The sequence below is a fragment of the Aotus nancymaae genome, unplaced genomic scaffold, assembly GCF_030222135.1.
Source record: "Aotus nancymaae isolate 86718 unplaced genomic scaffold, 86718_ANA_hifiasm-v0.15.2.pri h1tg000014l, whole genome shotgun sequence".
NCBI lineage: Eukaryota > Metazoa > Chordata > Mammalia > Primates > Aotidae > Aotus > Aotus nancymaae.
Window position 1 is genome coordinate 98,501,763 of NW_026988425.1, and position 7,446 is coordinate 98,509,208.

At 43.6% G+C, this 7,446-nt stretch overlaps 1 pseudogene; it reads right to left on the reverse strand.

Moving 5' to 3' along the window:
* Positions 1-2,707: 2,707 nt before the first annotated feature.
* Positions 2,708-5,841, reverse strand: LOC105722380 (methyl-CpG-binding domain protein 1-like; annotated as a pseudogene).
* Between the last annotated feature and the right edge of the window lie 1,605 nt (positions 5,842-7,446).

Below are 7,446 nucleotides of genomic sequence, written 5' to 3' on the forward strand. Positions count from 1 at the left end.
TGCTAGAGTATCAGAGAAAGGAAAATAAAACAAGGTTATGTTGTGTAGTTCTCACTTTTCGCCCTACCTTACCATTCACTCTCCGTCTGAGAACACTGTTTCCTCTGGCAGCATCCTGCTTTCAACTTAATAGATTTAAATTTCCTTCCAAAGAGACTTTTATTTAAGAACCATGATTACTATGATACATCTTATTATTTTAAAGTAAGCATCAGTCCTTATAAATGTAAATAAAGCTTTCTCCTATTCTCTTTTCTCTGAAAACAATTTATGAAAAATGAATTCTTCTTTAAATGATCTAAGCAAAACATCATGTCTGTTTTTCTGTAAATTTACTTATTTACTACAACTTTTGCACATACTTTAACTGAGTACTTTTTATTTAAAGCAGTAAATGACCTACAGTTTTTTTACAAAAAAGGAAGGAAAGGAACAAGGGAGACAGAAGGAAGGAAGGAAGGAGGGAAGATGGAAGGGAGGAAGGAAAGGAGGGAGGGAGGGAAAGGAGAAATTCACCAAAGAAGTTGGGGAATGGGCTATATTTGCAATGGAAACTAAAGAGTTGGTTAAATATTGTAAGATTCTTATGTATACATTCAGAAGAAAGTTAATTTGATCATCTGGGTCATGATAGTTCAAAGGAAAACAGACATGTTTGTTCCTTGAGCCTCTATAAAGAAAATAAAAGGGTGATTGAGGAACTGTTCCTGGACCAAAATATAATCTTGATTATTACTTATAACAATAATAATAGTAATGGTAGACTACTGCATATCTACAGTGCTTTAAAGCACTACACAATTTTTACAAGCATAATTCGAAAATCACATCTACCATGGTTTTTGTTTGGATATCATTTGACTTATTTTTAAATGAAGTAGTTGAATCAAAGGTTACAGAGAAGTATTCATGCATCAGAACTCAGGTCTAATTTTCCTGCCTCCAAGTGCAATGTTCTTTTCTTTCTAATATAAAGTCCCAAATCCCTTATCTTTGGCCAGATTTTATTGTCACAGCAACACCCACACCCACATACGCATAGTCCTGAAGGAACTTACCAAACTAACTTCACATTCAGAATGACTGTGAATCACACACATTCATCCACTCCTGCATCAATCTTATCTCCAGCTTCCCAGTCGATGCAGAAAGGGCAAACTGATGGTAATAGGTCATACTCATTAAATCACGATGATGGTAATAGCTCATGCTCATTAAACACCAAACCTGGTGGTAAGTTTACATGTATTTTTCCAAAAGAGCACTATAATATAGACATTAGATTGGTGCAAAAGAAACTGTGTTTTTTGTCATTACTTTCAAAGGTAAAAACTGCAATTACTTTTGCACCAACCTAATAATATCAGTGCCTGTATTTTATAGCTAAGTAAACTTCTCACGCAGATTATCTGTGGTCAAAATGCTGATTCCACCTACTGCCTCTCCTCTTGTGGAGGTATCACATGGCTCACAATTTGAACTCTTAATTAATGACTTTCTTCATGGAACTGTTACTTCCATCTATGTTTTCTCCTATTATATCCTTAATGGCTCAGGTATGTTATGGGTTAAATAAGATATTGTTAGAGGTTCTGGGAGCCATCAATCAATTCTAAAATTGTTTCCATGGAAGGAAAACTCTTCTTAGTTTCTGCTTATAAATGGAAGTGATGATTGTATAAAATTAGCCCTGATTGCTATACATCACTATAAAAAACTAGGATTTGGAAAGGAGTGGTGATGAACTCAGTCTTTGATACCTGTGCATTTTTGCTACAAACTGCATTTGCAAATACTAGGATGAAAGGAAAGAAATAAAATGACAAAAACCGGTGTAATCAGTAGGCCAAGAGAAATATATATATATGCACACACACACATACCCCATTATAAATGTATAGTGAAATACATACATTTATTTGGTTTCTATTATAAATAAATTTAACCCCTAATGAATTGTTTTTTAATCTTTCTTTGTCTTATCTTGCTATGTAATAGAAAATTAAATAGTAAAAGACTAGCATTCAATTGATATTTTAAAAACCTTATACATGAAATACATAATGAAATATATTTTATTATATATTGATGACATATAATTATGTTATATATTTCATATATAAATATAAAATATATAAATATTATAACAATATTTCTGATAGATAAGAACATATATTAAAAATGCATTTAAAAATATATATCAAAAATATCTTTTTCGTTGTTGTTTGTTTTATCTTATTTTTTTTCCTTTCCTCATTTATTCAATTACATTTTCAATTGCTGTTTCCCTGAGGAAGTGTGTAGAGACACTGCCAGGCCTCATCCAGAAGCCACTTAGAATTATTTATGAAGATGGCTTATTTAGGTTGTTTTGTGGTGGGTTTAATTATATTACCTTTCCCCACCTCAGCTCCCCCACCCTTAAAATCCAACTTCTTATCACACTCAGGCTCTTGGGAAAGAGAAGATGCACCAACTTTCTACTCTTTCTCTTCCTTTCTCACTTACTTCTAGAAACTCAAAGTACTGTTAGGCCTGCTCCTCTGGTTTGGTGGTAGATTTTTCCTCCTAGGGTTGATTCACACACAAGCCCTGGAAACCAGTCTAGGGTCCAACCCATAGTAGATCAGTGTTGTCTCTCATAAAGCCAGTCTGCAAATATCACCCTGAATCCTACTGTCTGTAGAAGCCTCCAGTCTAATGCTTTCTAGCTCATTTTTTTAAGATCTTTGGACCTAGAGAAGAGGGAGCAGGTCTGTATGTTAAATGAAGTTTGCTATGTGTGAAATGGAGCATTACAAAACCATTTACTATTTTGTGTCCTCCATCCATTTCCCCTTAATTATCTTTTATGTTTTTCATATCTTCTAAAAACTACCATTATAGACAGTTTGTCCACAGGTTATAAACTCCCTGAAGGTAGGTAGCCTGTGTCTCCTGATGGGTAAGCTTTGCAGGGCTCATAGCTCTCAATGCTGTGCACCCAGCAGGAACTCAGTCAGTACTTCTGTAATTGACCAAATATAGATGGAAGGGTTTCTAGCCTGGTGAGCTGGTTTGTAGGAGTAAAGGAATCCATGTGCTTAGGCCAACAGTTTATATTCCCATTGTCTGGGGCTCTACGCAGGTTCTGTCAACATTCTGCAGGAAGCAGCATTCCCCTGTCCTCCCATCATCCTAGTCCTTACGAGCATCTACCCTTTGACCTATGCCAGGCCCACAGGGACAGTTCTGCATGGCAGCTGAATTTCCTAACATCAATAGGCTCAGGAAAGGCTCAAGAGATCCAGACCAAGTCCTTCCACAGAAGCTGCTCTAGGAGTGCAGGGCAACCAGAGATCATAAAACAATGTGTGAACCCAGCTCACAAAGCCAGCTCAGAACCCGTATCTCCTGCCCATCCCACTGCACAGGCAAGCCCAGCACTACTTTTCTGATACATATTTCTCAGTGTCAAGCAACAGCCCACCCAGAGGTCTCCTGGAGACTCGAAAGGCCTTCAAGACACCAAATGATTATTCTCTGAATAAAAATTTATGTATTAAAGCTGACCCCTATAGAAATTTCTTAGGAAAACAGGGACCAGACTCCTTATCTTTTTCTTTCAAATCTCATCATAGAGTGTCAAGTCTTCCTCCTATCCACAAAGGAGAGTCCTAACCTAGAATGCTATTGGGGTGGATCTCAGGAGAAATCTCTAGGGTCCTACACACACACACACCCCTCATTGACTGTCATCAGCATAGTACCTGTGGGCCTTTACCTCCCACCACACCATGCCAAACTGCTGGATATACTTTCAAAACTCAGGGCCCACATCTGACCGACACCCACTCCTTCCCCACCCCTCACTGTGTAGGCCATACCTTGGCAACCAGACCGTTTTGTCTCGGAAGTGCGTTCCACCCAGGCTGAAAATCTCCGTGATCACGGGTATGCCAGCCCCTCCTGCCTCCTCCTCTGGGGCCAATTTGGAGACATATTCATCCTTGTTCTCCTCCGTGTTCTCCTCAGGGGTTGGGTGGCTCTTGCTTCACAGATGGCAGGCCTGGGTCTACTGCCTTGCTAGGACAGTCAGGCACCAATACAGGAGAAATCAGGAAAGCTGACTGCTGTGTCTGGTGTCCACTCGTCCTAGGTATTTGCCTTCTCTTGCTTCACTTCGGGTAAGGCCACAACCCAACTCAGGTCAGAGCACTAGGCCTCCTGCAACAGGGCTTCTGTGGAAGCTGCAACAGGGCCTGGAGGCAGCACAAAGCCACCACCTGCTTCCTGCCTGCTTCGTTGGATCCTGGGTATGGTCTGGTTGGGCTGTGCGAGTAGCCAAGCTGGGCTTCAAGGTAGGGCCAAGATGATGCCGTCACGCAGAGCTGGGCCTCTTTCGATGACCATAAGGTATGGACGATCCTGCCCCATCCTTAGCCTCTGACCAGACACTGAGCAGCAGCCGCTTCATGTCAAACTGCAGGCACTGGCACCAACGACATTTCTGGCGCTTCTGATTGCTGCCCTCAAATGTGGGCTTGTTGCAGCAGAAGTCGCAGCGGCCACAGTCCATGCACCATAAGCAGGCTGCGCGGCCCCGCACTTGCGGTTCTGCCGGCGGTTCAGGCAGGGCTGTAGCTCCTCCTCGTCTACACAGTAATAGATGAACTCCGCAGGTGGCGATGGGCCAGAGCTCTGCGGTGCGGCTCTGTGGGCGCGAAGAGGGAAGAATTGGGGCTTGTTGCAGCAGAAGTCGCAGCGGCCACAGTCCATGCACCATAAGCAGGCTGCGCGGCCCCGCACTTGCGGTTCTGCCGGCGGTTCAGGCAGGGCTGTAGCTCCTCCTCGTCTACACAGTAATAGATGAACTCCGCAGGTGGCGATGGGCCAGAGCTCTGCGGTGCGGCTCTGTGGGCGCGAAGAGGGAAGAATTGGGGCTTGTTGCAGCAGAAGTCGCAGCGGCCACAGTCCATGCACCGTAAGCAGGCTGCGCGGCCCCGCACTTGCGGTTCTGCCGGCGGTTCACGCAGAGCTGTAGTGCCTCCTCGTCTACACAGTAATAGATGAACTCGGCAGGTGGCGAGAGCCCAGGGCTCTGCGGTGCAGCTCTGTGGGCTGTGAAGAGGGAGGTGGAGGCAGTAGCCGGGCTCCGGGGCGCCGCCTGGCAGCCATCTTTGTTGGCGTCACAGCTTCCCCTGTGTCCGCCGTGTTTACCTCATAGCTGACGTCGCTGGACTATTTCGACTGGCGCCTGAGACCAGAGCAGGGAGGGTGAAAGGAGATGCGGAAACCTCCACAGTCCTCTTGGGTCTGACAGCCCCAGCATACTCCACACCCTCAGCTATTAAATATTCTCTGTTTCCGGTTGAAGGCAATTCTCTGTGCTCGGCAGTCTTTGCACGACATTTTGAGCCGCTGCCTTTGGGTGCCATCTCCTGAGAAGCTGATTCCACAGTTCTCACAGCGCCCAGGAGCAGGGAATGAAGCTGGGACTGTATCAGTGTCAGCTTTGGTCTCATCCCTTGGGGCATCCTTCCCGACCTCACCACACTGGGGTCCAACGTGACATTTCCGAGTCTTGGCTGGCAGTGAAGGCTTCTTTCCCTTCTTGCTGGCGACAGCCACAAATGGGCCTTGGCGGCCGGACAGCACAAGATGCCTTGTTTGCCGTCGAAGGAGGTGAGCTATCTGTGATATGCAGAGCCCAGGTATCGAGTCAGCTCAACCTTGCTTCGGATCCTGTCTCCTCTGGTGATAGGTGTCTGAGCGTCCGCAGGTAGCCTCTGACTTGCGAAGGACTTCACGGCGCTTCCAGCCAGGGCCGAGGGCTGGGCTGTTCACCCAGTTCTCAGCCATGGAGACTACGGGAAGCAGCAGTAGCCAGTGTGGCGCCAGGCCGGTATCTTCTGCCGCTATAGGCGGGTACACCAGAGGTGAGGTCCTTCCTGCGCCTTCCGCCTCACCCTCTTCCGTCTCCGCTGCCACCTCTTCTGAAGCGCACAAATATCTTTATAATATATTCACGCAGGGCTGTAGCTCGTCCTCGTCTACACAGTAATAGATGAACTCGGCAGGTGGTGAGGGGCCAGGGCTCTGAGGTGTGGCTCTGGCATATATATTTTATATAAAATATATATCATATGTAATGATATATATTTTTATTATATATTGTTATAATATATATCAATATATTATATAATATATAAATAAGATTTTTAAAGTATCAATTGAATAGTGGTCTTTTACTATTCAATTCACCAGTAGTACATAGTGAAGTAAGACAAAGAAAGATTAAAAAACAGATCATGGCCAGGCATGGTGGCTCGTTCCTGTAATCCCAGCACTTTGGGAGGCCGGAGCAGGCAGATCGCCTGAGGTCAGGAGGTTGAGACCAGCATGGCCAACATGGGGAAACCCTGTCTCTACTAAAAATACAAAAATTAGCTTGGGGGGGTGGCAGGCACCTGTAATCCCAGCTACTTGAAAGGTTGAGACAGGAGAATCCCTTGAACCTGGGAAGCAGAGGTTGCGATAAGCAGAGATCGTGCCATTGCACTCCAGCCTGCATGATGAGAAACTCCATCTCAAAAAAAAAACAAAAACCCAGATTATTAGAGGTTAAATTTGTTTGTAATAGAAACAAAACAAACAAAAGCCAAAAACAGGACTTTAATTCTTTGTTTTCTGAGGTTTTTTTTTTTTTTTTTTTTTGTCTTCCTCTACTTAGAACACTGGGTTATTTTCATATGAACATAATTCACTGAGAATTAACATCGATTTTATCGTCAACTGCTGTCACATCTATTTAGTTGGAAAAGGGAAGAACCACCTCTATCAGGACATACTTGCTTGGGATTAACATCTATCATAGAATCTGCAGTGGAAATGAGGAGGCATTAGGGAGGCACGTGTGGTGTTGAGTCTAGAATGCTTGGCTTCCGCTAGTAGACAATCATTTAAATTCTTCTTAAAAGATTGAACTGTTAACACAGTAAACTTTTCCTGAGAAAATTAATACCACCATATAGAAGTGTTTTCTATAATTAATCATTTTTATCCAAAATTATAGTATATTATGATATTAGAAAAGGAGGAGATTGAATTACACCATGTTTAGAATTGATAGGTTATGCTTTAACTTACAGTGTATTTGCAGTCTGTACAAATCACCCTTTCAGTCTTCAGGCCATGCAAGAAAAGCAAGATCTCTCCACATGCTTTAAACCGAGTAAAAACAAGAACCACCATCCGGAAATGGGCGGCCAGTATACATAAGATCCACTAGTGCAGTAAACCTAAGGCTTGCTGACCTCTGGGCTACCAGCAACATGCTGGCTTACCTAGAATGAAAGCCTACGTGATCCATGTGGGTATAGTACCAAGTCATGCCCCAGGCGAAGCAGCACCTCCTCAGGGGTCTGCTTCAGCTACTCTTCCAGTGCTAGATTCCTTTTATTGCTT